The sequence below is a fragment of the Schistocerca cancellata genome, chromosome 9 (assembly GCF_023864275.1).
Source record: "Schistocerca cancellata isolate TAMUIC-IGC-003103 chromosome 9, iqSchCanc2.1, whole genome shotgun sequence".
Taxonomy (NCBI): Eukaryota; Metazoa; Arthropoda; class Insecta; order Orthoptera; family Acrididae; genus Schistocerca; species Schistocerca cancellata.
Window position 1 is genome coordinate 309,024,460 of NC_064634.1, and position 12,824 is coordinate 309,037,283.

Below are 12,824 nucleotides of genomic sequence, written 5' to 3' on the forward strand. Positions count from 1 at the left end.
TCAGGTGGCTTGCGGAGTGTGGATGTAGATGTAGAGGTAGATCTGAGTTGCCGTGTGGACAGTGAACAGGCAGATTGTGTACTGGCGAAAGGTCAGTGACTAATCTAATCTGTGTCGTGCTCTGGTTGGACATTCATAAAATATGTATTGAACGAAATTCCCGAGAACCGTCGAGCTAATAAGACTCCACTCTGTCAAGGTCTAATCCACATCTCGAGCAACCGTTTCTGCAATCGGAGATCCGCCGGGCGCCAATCTACAAAGCTGTGATATCAACGAAGAACGCATTAGAACGGCCTCCGTGGGTCTACGTGGATAGAAGATTGTGATGTAGAGGTCAGGATCGCCCAAGGAGCTATACCTCACGTCGCGCCCGACAACAGACGGAGTTATTATGGAAAATGTCCATACAAGAGACTCTTGTCGTAGAGATAGATTTGATGGCAGTCTTGTGATGCCCCGGACCGCATATTCATTTTATTCCGATAATCGTATCGCAACTCCGGACCAAACAATTTTGTAGTCGAGGATTATGAGGTAATTTTACATGAAAAAGTGTATTTCATAGTACTTATTTATAATAACCTCCACCTCGATAGGAGGAACCGAACAGTGACTTTGTTTAAGTAATTAACCCTACAGCGGAAAAGCTAAGCGTGGACGTTAGGACGTCGTTTGAAGCTCGTTCCTGCCGGATGTGTGCCCAGTATCACTACCTCAGCGCCATTCGGTCAAGTCCTCCAGCAAGGACATGTCTCTCAAGAAGATAGTTCTCCAGTTCACACAATTCTCTGTAGCGTGCTGTCCTAAAGGGCATATAAACTTCAGCATCCTTCCTGGCCCACAACAACCGACAATTGAATATTTACGTGTTTAATTGTTAGTTTTAGAGCAAATTAAACGGTAGAAATTGCTCTTCGAATAGCCCCTGGGAAAACAGGGTTTTATATTGGGTGGCAAAGGAGTGTAATGTACTCTGCAAAGTTTTCAGGTCCTGCATGGTGCTGTTCCGCCATGAATTACAAATGCACACCGTGTAAGTCGTGGACATGTACTTACTAACGTGATTTTTGGGTTGATATACTTATGATTCTACGTCAGTTAGTTCACTGTAGTCAGGCCTTTTTTAACTTAATTTTTAGGATGTGGCCTGTTTTCCCAAGAGAAAATAATCCAAAACTTCATTCTTTAGTGAACTATGCTTACATTTGCATAATCATATCCTCATAAAACACGAAACACCTGAATAAGTAAGGGTAACAGACCAGCCGCCCCCACACAGCAACGTAGTTGCCGATGCTATCAACTGTCGCATGTGTTCTGTACACATGTCACGGGAGGAGCTGAAACCGTTAGAAATCTACTTTCTCGTTGGCGTCCTTGTAAGACAAATCTGTTTTATTCTACAGGATGGCTATAATGAAACTTTTGCTACTTGGCACAGTCCCCACGAAAAAGTATGATCGTAGGACAATGAAACTTCGTGGAAACATTTGTAAGACACGTGGAACAGAGATAACGAACAAACAATTGACAGAAATACATTTTATTTCCACATAAGAGGTTAACATTCGTTAATTACGTACCATGATTACGTTGCAGGTTACAAAAATCGCTCAACGTAACTGCCATCTGCATCCACGACAGCCTGAAACCCCTTGAGATGTACCAGCACGTATTGGACGGTGGAACATGGGATGTTCAGCTACCGTGACACAGATCGTGGAGTTCTCGAAGGTCGCACGTTACGTCCAGCGTTTTCAGCCATGGGAACAGGAACTTCTTGAACTATTTGTGGCGCAATTGACCGTCGGCCTCTCTGGGAGCAATTCCCTAATCGCCACTTAATTCGAACTTCTGAAAGATGTTCTTCAACCCCAGTCCCGGAGAAGAACCTCTCCGTGTTCCGTTGATGCGTGACAGTAGAGAGAGCGACAGCACTATTGGTGTTGTTTTAATAACACAGCTTTAAAATTAAAGCCCTGCTCACCTCGTCCGGACCCATATTGACTGTCTGGAACCGTAATCCACACTGATGCTTGTCTTTAAAATTCACGTACCAGTACCGGCGACTAGCGGCAACTCGCGACTCTAACACTACTTACTAGTAACGCGAAGTCTGCAGCGCACAGTCTGAACATTATTTCTATAAAGCTGGGTACCCACACAGTAAATAGTTTTCCGTGTTCACTGAAAGTTCAGTTATAACCACCCTGTAAACAGCTCATACATTTGTAAAACTATTCACTTAACACCAGTTTAATGTTGAATACGTATTTATTTAAGTAAGCGCTGCTACCTTCAGCTATGATGTTTCACTTTTCTGTTTCATTCCGATACTTTACAAAGTAAACTTTCAAGGAGTTAAGTGATCTTTTTGAGATTTACATGTGCCTCAGTCTTCCTGCAACCGTGATACACCGACATGTAGTTAATTTCGGACAATAGCCACCGTACGAAATTTAATGTCCAGGCCCAGAATATGTCTCATGCCTACCGATGGAAAATTCCAAGTTGACAAATAAACTGCAGAAATTTGATAATTTTGCTAATTCAGTGTAAGACTCAAATACATGGTCACAGAAGAGTTTTTCTAATTACATAAATATAATGAAAGTGACAAAGTTCTTTAAGTATAACTGTGCACATTAAAGTTTTTCAGCGTTTTTCAGCGTTGTTCGCATAAATATTCTAGATTTGTGTATTAAATTTCATCCAAGTTATTTTTTGTAAAAGTAACAAGTGTCTGATAAGGCTATTACTATTCATGATATAAATAAATTACCTCCAGGACAAACATCGCTATTTTCTGAAACCGTTGGCAGGCGATAGAGTTGTATGTAGTAAGATCACGTAATTGGAGAATTATTATGAAACACGGGAAGAATGAAGGCAGTCAGCACTTTATGTAAAGGCTGAAAGCGGACACAAAACGTAAATAAGAGCAATACAATGCACTTGCATCGCGGGAGGCTCCTATCGTTTTATTCTGAGAGGTAGGGCATGGTGCCAATGAAGTAGTGTATTTCCTTCTCCGGCGTACTTTCTTCGTGTGGATAACAACGGAAAAATTAAGGAATTTCAGTCTTACACAGAGCAGTGTGTACAATCCTTCTTCCCGAACACGAATCGCAAATGCAAAAGTACAGTGCTGCACTAGGCATTCACCACCGCATTGCTATTCGGCGGTTTGCAGAGATCATATGGAGATGTGTGATACGCAGACGGGATTAAATGTGAGTATGGTATTGTTGGCCGAGAGTCCCGTTCTGGGGAGTTCAGCAGCCTGCTGCTAGTCTTTCTATTATTTCGCGCCATTTCGGCGACTTGAGCATCGATGATAATAAAATGGTGAGGACAAAAGACACACAACACACACACACACAGACCCTTACGAAGAATATCCCACATCCGACCAGCAGTCGAATCCAGGTCCTCGTGATCGAGCGATAGAGGTGCTGATGTAACCGTCTAAAATATTGATGTACTAGTTGATACGGAAACTGTAGGGCTGAAATGTGTATGGATTGAATAGAAACATAAATTATTACGAATGATGACTGTGTGGTATTACTGAAATATTTTTAAACTAAATACTTTATCGTAGATAAATGGAGCGTATTTTACAAGAATAAGCTGAAACGCCTATTAGTGTTCAATTACATCACTGCTGATAAAGCACTGGAATGAGTGACAACAGTAATATAGCTGCGAGTAGCTGTCCAGAAGGTCCTATTGTAGAAGCACTAACGTGACACGTGTGTCGTAATGAACAATGCGGAATATAGAGAACACCTGGGTACATGCAAGGGACAGCCAGGTGATCCTAATAATGCCAGGATAAGTAAATAAATAAGGAAATGTGTTTCATCCACGAGTGAAGTGGCTCGTAAAATCGAGCAATTATGGTGCATTACTCGTCCATCTGAAACCCTCACCAAGTAGCATTAATAGAGGGTACAAAGAAAGTCCGAAAAAAAAGGCCCATTTCGTCACGAGTTGGTTTAGTAAGGGCGAGGGCGTTACGCCCCAAGAAAAGCCACTTAACGTAGCACTTCTGTGGTGTCACCGCCAGACACCACACTTGCTAGGTGGTAGCCTTTAAATCGGCCGTGGTCCGTTAGTATACGTCGGTCCCGCGTGTCGCCACTATCAGTGATTGCAGACCGAGCGCCGCCACACGACAGGTCTAGTCTAAAGAGACTCCCTAGCACTCGCCCTAGTTGTACAGCCGACTTTGCTAGCGATGTTTCACTGTCTACATACGCTCTCATTTGCAGAGCCGACAGTTTAGCATAGCCTTCAGCTACGTCATTTGCTACGACCTATCAAGGCGCCATATTCAGTTACTATATGTTTTCTCAACAGATAATATTGTGAATCACGTACCGTCAAGTGCGACGTTCATCATTAATGGATTAAAGTTAAGTATCAAACTAATTATGTCCTCTTTCTGAATTCTCATTCCTTGTGATGTTCCAGACCTCGCGTCAGTATAGTTCTTCCCTCCTCACGCTAGCCTGCTTGAGCTGAAGCGCGTGCATTTCGGCCTCCACTCGTAACACGGTGTTGGCTCTTCTGCTAACACAAAAATTTCTTCCAATACTACACCTCATGAAACGACGGCGGGGAAATTAAGGAATTAGAGCACACAGGAAGGCTTACCGACACTCGATGTTCCCACACGCCATTCGCGAACAGAACGGGAAAGGGGGACAATGATAGTACGGCAAGTACCCACCGTCAAGGGCCTAAAAGTGGCTTGAAGAGAATGAATGGAAAAGTAAAAGCGACTGTGACGGACAACGCACAACGGTGGACTGCCTGGTAATAACGTAGTGGAGCCAGTGGCGGTAACAACTGCTCGCCGACGGCGGACAGCAAGTAGCTCACCTCGGTGTGAGGTGCTGCGATGCGTGCTGTCCTGAGCTGCCGCTGCCGCTGCCTCCGCCGCTACCGCCGCCTGCAGACCTGCCTGGAGCCGCCGCAGACACACACTGAAGGCACGGCCTGCCTTCGGCCGGTCCGCTGCTGTGCAGTGAGAGTGGGGGCACCGTAGCGTTTTCTTGCGCGCCACTGCCGGCGGCGTCGCATCCGTCCCGCGCCGACCCACCGCAGTACGACCACTGCCATCATCAGCTATCTGTCAAACTGACACTCATGTCCCTATGGTCTCAGACATAGGTTTTCCCACTTGCACGAAAACAGGCACCAGTACTGACTTTCATAAATTCAGTGGCGTACTCAGAGGAAGCGCCCACTGACACTTGCAAACGGTCCGCAACACACGTGAATCCGTAACTGTACTGACACTACCGGCCAGCCGGCAGGAGTCGCCGAGCGGTTCTAGGAGCTTCAGTCTGGAACTGCGCGACCGCTATGGTCGCACGTTCGAATCCTGCCTCGGGCATGGATGTGTGTGATGTCCTTAGGTTACTTAGGTTTAAGTAGTTCTGTTGTGTACATAGTTCCGCTTAATCAGCGCGTACACAACTTTCCCACTAGAGCGCGCCCCGCTAAGCACAACAGCGCAGGCGCAGCGCTCGTCCGTCTCCGCACTACGAGATGGCGCTACCGTAAAGACGGACCAAATTGTGCTTTCCCCGATCCGCGTATTAATATGTAACACAGCCAATGAGATTGCTGCTAACGTAGAACCTTTCCTCCTCGCGGATCACACTCGCGCAGTGATACCTGAACTGGTGAGATATTATAACGAGTGTACAGACCTCCGATTAGTCAGTCTGCATTTGTCTGCACCAGTCTGTACAATATGCATTAGTCTGTACGAGTCTGCACTTATCTGCACCTGTCTGTACCAGTCTACATTAGTCTGTAGCAGTCTATAGTCAAGTTTCAGTCTGTACCTAATAAGATTATCATATTCCTGTACATAGCCATGAAGATAAATGTATAGACACTTTGTCAAGTATCAGAGATATGTGAGAATAAGATTAACGTACCAAGACCAAAGGAACTTCAGATTGTCAATTGTAAATAGCATCCACACTCAAGTTACGTAAGTTTTATTCTTGTTATTATTTTAATAAACGTGTGTGAAAATTAATCAAGTTCAGTTTAAAGTTGGTCCCCGTCGATCTGCTACAAGTGCAAGTGGCATTTCTATCGTCTGACCTAACGGCACAAGATAAACACGCCACGATAAGACCACGAGACATATTGATGACACTCGCCTACTTTGTTAGAGCGACAAGTCAAATAATCTGATGGTGTGTGTATCGAAGGTCTTACAGTACGCACACCACAAGTTCTAAGTTCTAGGGGACTGATGACCTCAGATGTTAAGTCCCATAGTGCTCAAGAGCCATTTTAACCATTTTTGAACTACCGGCCATTTGAATTGCAATACCAGGAGCATTATTGTTGTAAATATAGATTTTAATAGTGAAACTAAACAATTAAATACACAGACAGGAAAAAATCGCAGCACCAAGAAATAATTAATGTATAGCAGTGAAATTTCGGGAACACAAAAAAAGTGGTTCAAATGGCTCTGAGCACTATGGGACTTAACTTCTAAGGTCATCAGTCCCGTAGAACTTAGAACTGCTTAAACGTAACTAACCTAAGGACATCACACACATCGTGATTCTTGAGGCTCTCCCGGCGTATTTGATAATCAAAATATCCACGGGTGTACTGCCGGTCTACATTGTCCAACAGGCACAATATTTCGGTGATGATACATGTCGCCATCATCAGGTGAACTGACGGACTGAGCTCCTGTGAACGTGCCGGCACGGAGATCCGTACGCTATGGCTGCGGCCGCGACCGAACCTAGTTTCCTCTGAGCGAATATTTTGATTATCACACACGTCCATCCCCGAAGCAGGATTCGAACCTGCGACCGTAGCGGTCGCGCGGTTCCAGACTGTAGCGCCTAGAACCGCTCGGCCACCCCGGCCGGCTTCGGGAACACATTCGTCTAGGTAACACATTTAATGATTAACATTGCAACTGCTGCCGAGTACTGTGCACCTGTCTGTTTGGAAAGTGTACATGTGAAAAAGGTAGACACAAAACTTAACGACACAATGCGCTGCATTACTGGTTCCATCAAATCAACCCCATGCCACTGGTTGCCTGTACTGAGTCACATCCCTCCACGTCACTTAAGGCGGAAACAAGCTCTACTGAGGGAGGCCAAGAAAATCTCTACATCACACTCTCTACCACTGCACCATGAATTCTGTCATCCGCCACAGCAACGATTGCGAGCAAGAAGACCAGCAAGTGTTACTGCAAGACAACTCATCGCGGATGGTTTTGATCTAGATGAAAGCTGGAAGCATGAATGGTCAACAAAAACATTGGGAAGAAGAGCCCATCACCTTGATCCCACAAAGAAGTCAAAAGGTTTTGACCTACCGAGGAACCTTCGGTGCCGCCTCAACAGGTTGAGGACTGGACATGGTTCTTGTAGGTACTTCAGGTACAACTGGGGCTGGATCAGTTCACCAATGTGTGAATGTAATGTAGAAGAGCAGACAATTGAACATTTAGTCCAACGCTGCCCACTTCATTCCCACCCTGGAATTCCCGATGATTTGTTCACTCTCACACCTAGGTTAATTAACTGGCTGAAAAACACGGACTTTAGGGTTTAATCTTGTCTAATATCATATTTATATTGTATAAAATCATTTGCCTTATATCAACTGTATATTGTATAAAATCACCATACGATTAAAATAAAAAATAAAAGATTGCAAGATCACATGTAGGCGCGAGATAAGCCATTGCAAATGTGAAATGTTCGTACATAAACAAACAGCTTAACCAATAAAATGTTCATTGTAAGCATGCAAACGTGCATGCATTGTGCTGTATAGGTGCCAGATGTCAGCTTGTGGGATGGAATTCCATGTCCGTTCCACTTGGACGGTCAACACAGGGACGGTTAATGCTGGTCGTGGATGACGCTGGAGTTGTCGTCCGATGACGTCCGATATGTGCTAGATCGGAGACAGACCTGTTGACCTAGCAGGCCAAGGTAACACGTCGACACTCTGTAAAGCATGTTGGGCTACAACAGCGGAATGTTGGCGAGCGTATACACTCGGAAAACGCTCCCTGGAATGCTGTACATGAATGACAGCACAACAGGTTGAATCACCAGATTGAGGTATACATTTGCAGTCATTATACGTGAGATAACCAAATGAGCGCCTCTTCTGTCATACGAAATCACACCCCAGACCATAACTCCAGGTGTAAGTCCGTTGTGTCTAGCACACAGACAGGTGGGTTTCAGGCTGTCATCTGGCCTCCTCCTAATCGACTCAGCCGTCATCACTGGCACCGAGGCATAACCAGATCACATCAGAGATCACAGCAGACCCCCACCCTGCCCTCCACTGAGTTCTCGCTTGACACCACATAAGTCGAAAATGGTGGTGGTCTGGGGTCAGTACAGTACAGAACGTCTGTCTCGGAGCTGTCCTTGAAGGAACCGATTTATAACTGTTTGTTGTGTCACCGCTGTGCCAAATTCTTCTCAAATTGCTCCTGCATATGCAGTACGACGCGCCAGAGCCATATGCCCTTCCGGTAGTGCCACATGGTTGTCCGAGCCACCGTACATTCCTGTGACCGCTGCCAGCCATCATGTACAGTGGCTACAGTCCTGCTATGTCTTTCTGCAGTATCGCAGAAGGAACATGCAGCTTCTTGTAGCCCTATTACACGACCTCGTTCTAACTCAATTAGGTGTTGATAATGGCGCCTTTCACCTAAAAGACATTCTTGACTGACATCAACTGTCCACATTCAGTCTCTAAGACAACTAACGTTCACGACCGTTTCAACAAGAATTTAAAGCAAACCTGATTTGCAGTCTCATGGTGACGCTACTAGAACCCTCCTATGCGACTGGCGTGAAATTTGAATAGGCATCACTTTTCAGATGTAAAAACACGGCTACCAACTTTCGTTTATGCCGCGCAACTGCTTCTTAGTGTAGGGTTTTTTTCCGTCAGTGTACAGGGGGCAACAAAGTGGTACCTCTGACAGCAACAATGGCTCCAGCCCGGTTGGGTATGGACTCGAATTGAGTTTGAATGACAGATACTGGTGTCTTTTCCAATGCTGCTGCAACTCTGTACCAGAGCACAACAAGCTCATGCGCTCCCGGTTGATGAAATACCAGTCTCTTGTCAACCCTTGATCAGACGTCTTCAGTGGATGAACGATACGGAGAATATGTTGGCCAGGGCCACAGTCGAATACCCTCTGCATCAAGGTATATCAGGGCAGCATGGGCAACATACAGTATTGCATTTTCTTGTTGAATGATAACGTTACAAAGAATTCGAACTCTGGGCAGAGGCACGACGATGTTGTGTACCCGATGAGATGCCATACCATCTCGCCAGCTGTTGAGCCCGCGTGGCGAAGAGCATTATCTTGTTGAATGATAACATTACAAATAATTCGAACTCAGGGCACAGCCATCACGATATTGTGTACCCAATGAGACCGCATACAATCTCGCCAGGTGTTGAGCCTGCGTAGCGAAGAAAAACGTAGCCTGCCAACGTTGGCTCTCCACAGAGCTTCGACAGACGGATATGTCCATCGTGATGCAGTAGACATAACTGGCACTCGTCAGAAAAGACGACATGACGGCACTCGTCTTTCCAGTGTTGTTGCTGGTCGTATCGCTGTCCGCACCTGTGTTTTTGCTACTGTGTCAAGAGTGGTCGCCATGCTCACAGTTTGTGCTGCTCTAGACACCGTCGCAGTGCCTGTGTGGATGCTTGTCTCGAAGGCCATCTTTGGACTCAAGGTACATGACGTGGCTGGACGCTCTTGCACTACACGGGGCTTAGTTGCTTGGGTTCACAGATACACAAAATGAGGCGGAGTGGATATAGTCCAGTGATTTCAAAAGGGTGTTTTGATGAAGTCCTCCAGCTCAGCATTTTCGCCTGAGACAGGGCCATGTAGTGTATTGTCTTACACAATTGTTTCGAGCCGTTTTCCTAGTTCAGGAATCCTCAACCTTTTTAGGTTTCAGATCTACTACATGCAGTTTAGTCTATTTAGAGATGTGCTGACTTAGAAATTCATAAAGGTTTAAGCACAGAACAACACTGTACGTAAAATTAACCATTTTAATTGTACGAAATATAGAAAAGGTAATTTTCTGTACATCAAAAGTAAGGCTACTGCTCGGTTTACATGATGTAATGTATGTGAAAAAATTTAAAATGCACATCATGATAAACGTTCAAAAATTTTTGTAAGATACTTGGCTTTGCATATGACTGGAAAGTTTATTATAATCTGGTGAATAATTTGTCAGAGTCAACCTGACACAGTCTGAATGATGAGGATCAGTCGTTTTATTTCTACATTTAGACTGCGGTATGTTCACACCTGAAAACACAGCCTCACTTAGATAAACTGAGCCAAAAAACGTATGATGACACTTTTACAATGTTAGGGTGAGTTTTTACACTCAGTAATTTCCAAAAGTTATCTTCGAAACTCTGTCTTCAGTGGTGTCAGGTTGGACTTACACTTCTTTGCAGCTTTGTTTGTTGATCCGACAGTTCTGACGGTATTTGAGAAAAGTGTTCCTATGGTGCGAAATATTTAAGTGATCATTACCTCCATCGCGCATCTTCGTGAAAGCTCGAAAACAGATGTTTGTGTTGTCTGCCGTTGTGTGGCCTGCTGGAGGCGGTGCTCGTTCCCCTCCCCGCACCACCACCTGTGCGCTCAACCCGCCCACCACCACCCCCGCTCACAACGCGCAGAGTTACAGTTCGAGAGTATTTAACCTCACCACGCAGGAGGAAAGACGGTTGCTTGGCGCGGGCGGTGGAACGTAGGGGGCGACGAAAGAGGCGGAGACAGAGTTGTCAGATTTACAGCCTACAAGTACCGTGGGAAACACCATTTGTCAATCAACTGGTATTTTACATAGACAGATCATTTAAAGAGATTTCGGACAAAGGTTTCGTAAGATAGACTCGTAAAGCCATGGCGATCGACCGGTCGATCGCAACTCTGGGCTAGTTGTATGCGCCCAGGAAATCAAAGCTGTCTCTGAAATTTGCGAACCTTTGACCACGTGCAACTAATTCGATGAACTATCACAGTGGGTTCGACACGCAAATATGAGTGTCACCTATATCTGTAGCTACATCTGCATCTACACCTGCCACTGGATCCACTGTGCCCTTAGGCTCTGTCCTCTTGCTGTTCCGGCACCCGGCAACAAGATCTGCCCGTACCGCTCTACACAACCCCGAATTTCTTTTACTGGCTTGGTTGTAAGTATACGCAACGCACGTTGGAGCACGTAATACGTGTCTTGCTGCGTTCTGGAACGTGGTTTCTCTGAATTTCGCGAATAAAGTTCTTCGCGACGGACAACGCCTTTCTTGTATCGTTTCCCACTGCCATTTGTCGAGTGTTTTCATGGAGCTCTCACGCTCAGCAAACGAATTCGTGTCTATGAGTGCATCGCCCCATTCAGTCTCCTTTATCTGTTTAACTTAAGGGTTCCAGATACTCAAAGAACTCATGAGCTAGTCAAACCTGTTTTCTTAATAATCCTCTTCGCATTTGCGGTGATGCTGGGACAATCTCGTGGCCAGCAAGATCCACAAATCTGTCCCCGATGGTCTACGAGCGGGACTAGATCGGATGTCAGCTCCTTACAGTGCCAGCTTCCTGCATATCAAGGACCAGTTACAGCAATTGTGGGCTAGAATGAGATTTTCACTCTGCAGCGGAGTGTGCGCTGATATGAAACTTCCTGGCAGATTAAAACTGTGTGCCCGACAGAGACTCGAACTCGGGACCTTTGCCTTTCGCGGGCAAGTGCTCTACCATCTGAGCTACCGAAGCACGACTCACGCCCGGTACTCACAGCTTTAAAGCCCGCGAAAGGCAAAGGTCCCGAGTTCGAGTCTCGGTCGGGCACACAGTTTTAATTGTGGTCTAGTTTGCCTCAGGAGAGGATACAACGGCCTTATACAGTCTTCTCAAGCGTATTAGCGGATGCTTTCAGACCAGAGATGTTGCAACGTCTTATTTCAAATAGGCCCATGCTGCAAAATTCTCTGTAAATTTACTCGATTTTGTTATCTCCGAAATAACATGACACAGCCTCTCAGCTCGTGAAGTGTCACTTTGTTTGCTCCTTCACTTCTGGGTGCTTTATCTTTTTTGTCGGGAAGCGTGTTTAGAATTACATGCATTATCACACTATTTATAACAGGAACACTTCTTGGAAAGAAATCGAATCGAGTATAAAAAAAAAAAAAACAGGATACAGCTGTAGTAGGCTCCGCAATGCGCAATACAAATGTCAATGTATATCTATGGTAAATAAATCGAGGTTGCTTCCGGAAAATATACTTTATCTATGTACGAAAAGCTGAGATAGTGTTACCAAGTTCAGCAACAATGCCAATCTTGCAATATGTTTCACACAAAGCAAATATTCCCAGAGAGCAGATAAGGTGTGGATAGGGTGAACTATCTTAGGCGTTTAGTTATCGCTATCGCTTGCACCTTTGTCCTGCATGTTGCGCGGGGTTGGCGTGGTTAAATCGGATTTGGTGGCATGTTGATTTGAAGGGGTGGCCGAATGCCCTTCCTGCCGCCACCCTGTACCCGAGAATTGGGAATCTCAAAAACGTCGGTGTTGAGAATGCTACATCAACATCGATTGGACCCGTACCATATTTCTGCGCACCAGGAATTGCATGGCGACGACTTTGAACGTCGTGTACAGTTCTGCCACTGCGCACAAGAGAAATTACGAGACGATGACAGGTTTTTT

General features: G+C 45.3%; 1 protein-coding gene across 1 annotated transcript in view; it reads right to left on the reverse strand.

The window, feature by feature from the left end:
• LOC126100293 (vesicular glutamate transporter 2-like) overlaps positions 1-4,990 on the reverse strand; it is a 266,906-nt gene extending 261,916 nt beyond the window's left edge. Inside the window, exon 1 of the mRNA XM_049910900.1 lies at positions 4,894-4,990. The gene's annotated coding sequence lies outside the window, so the exon portion shown is untranslated. The remainder of the gene's footprint in view (positions 1-4,893) is intronic.
• Between the last annotated feature and the right edge of the window lie 7,834 nt (positions 4,991-12,824).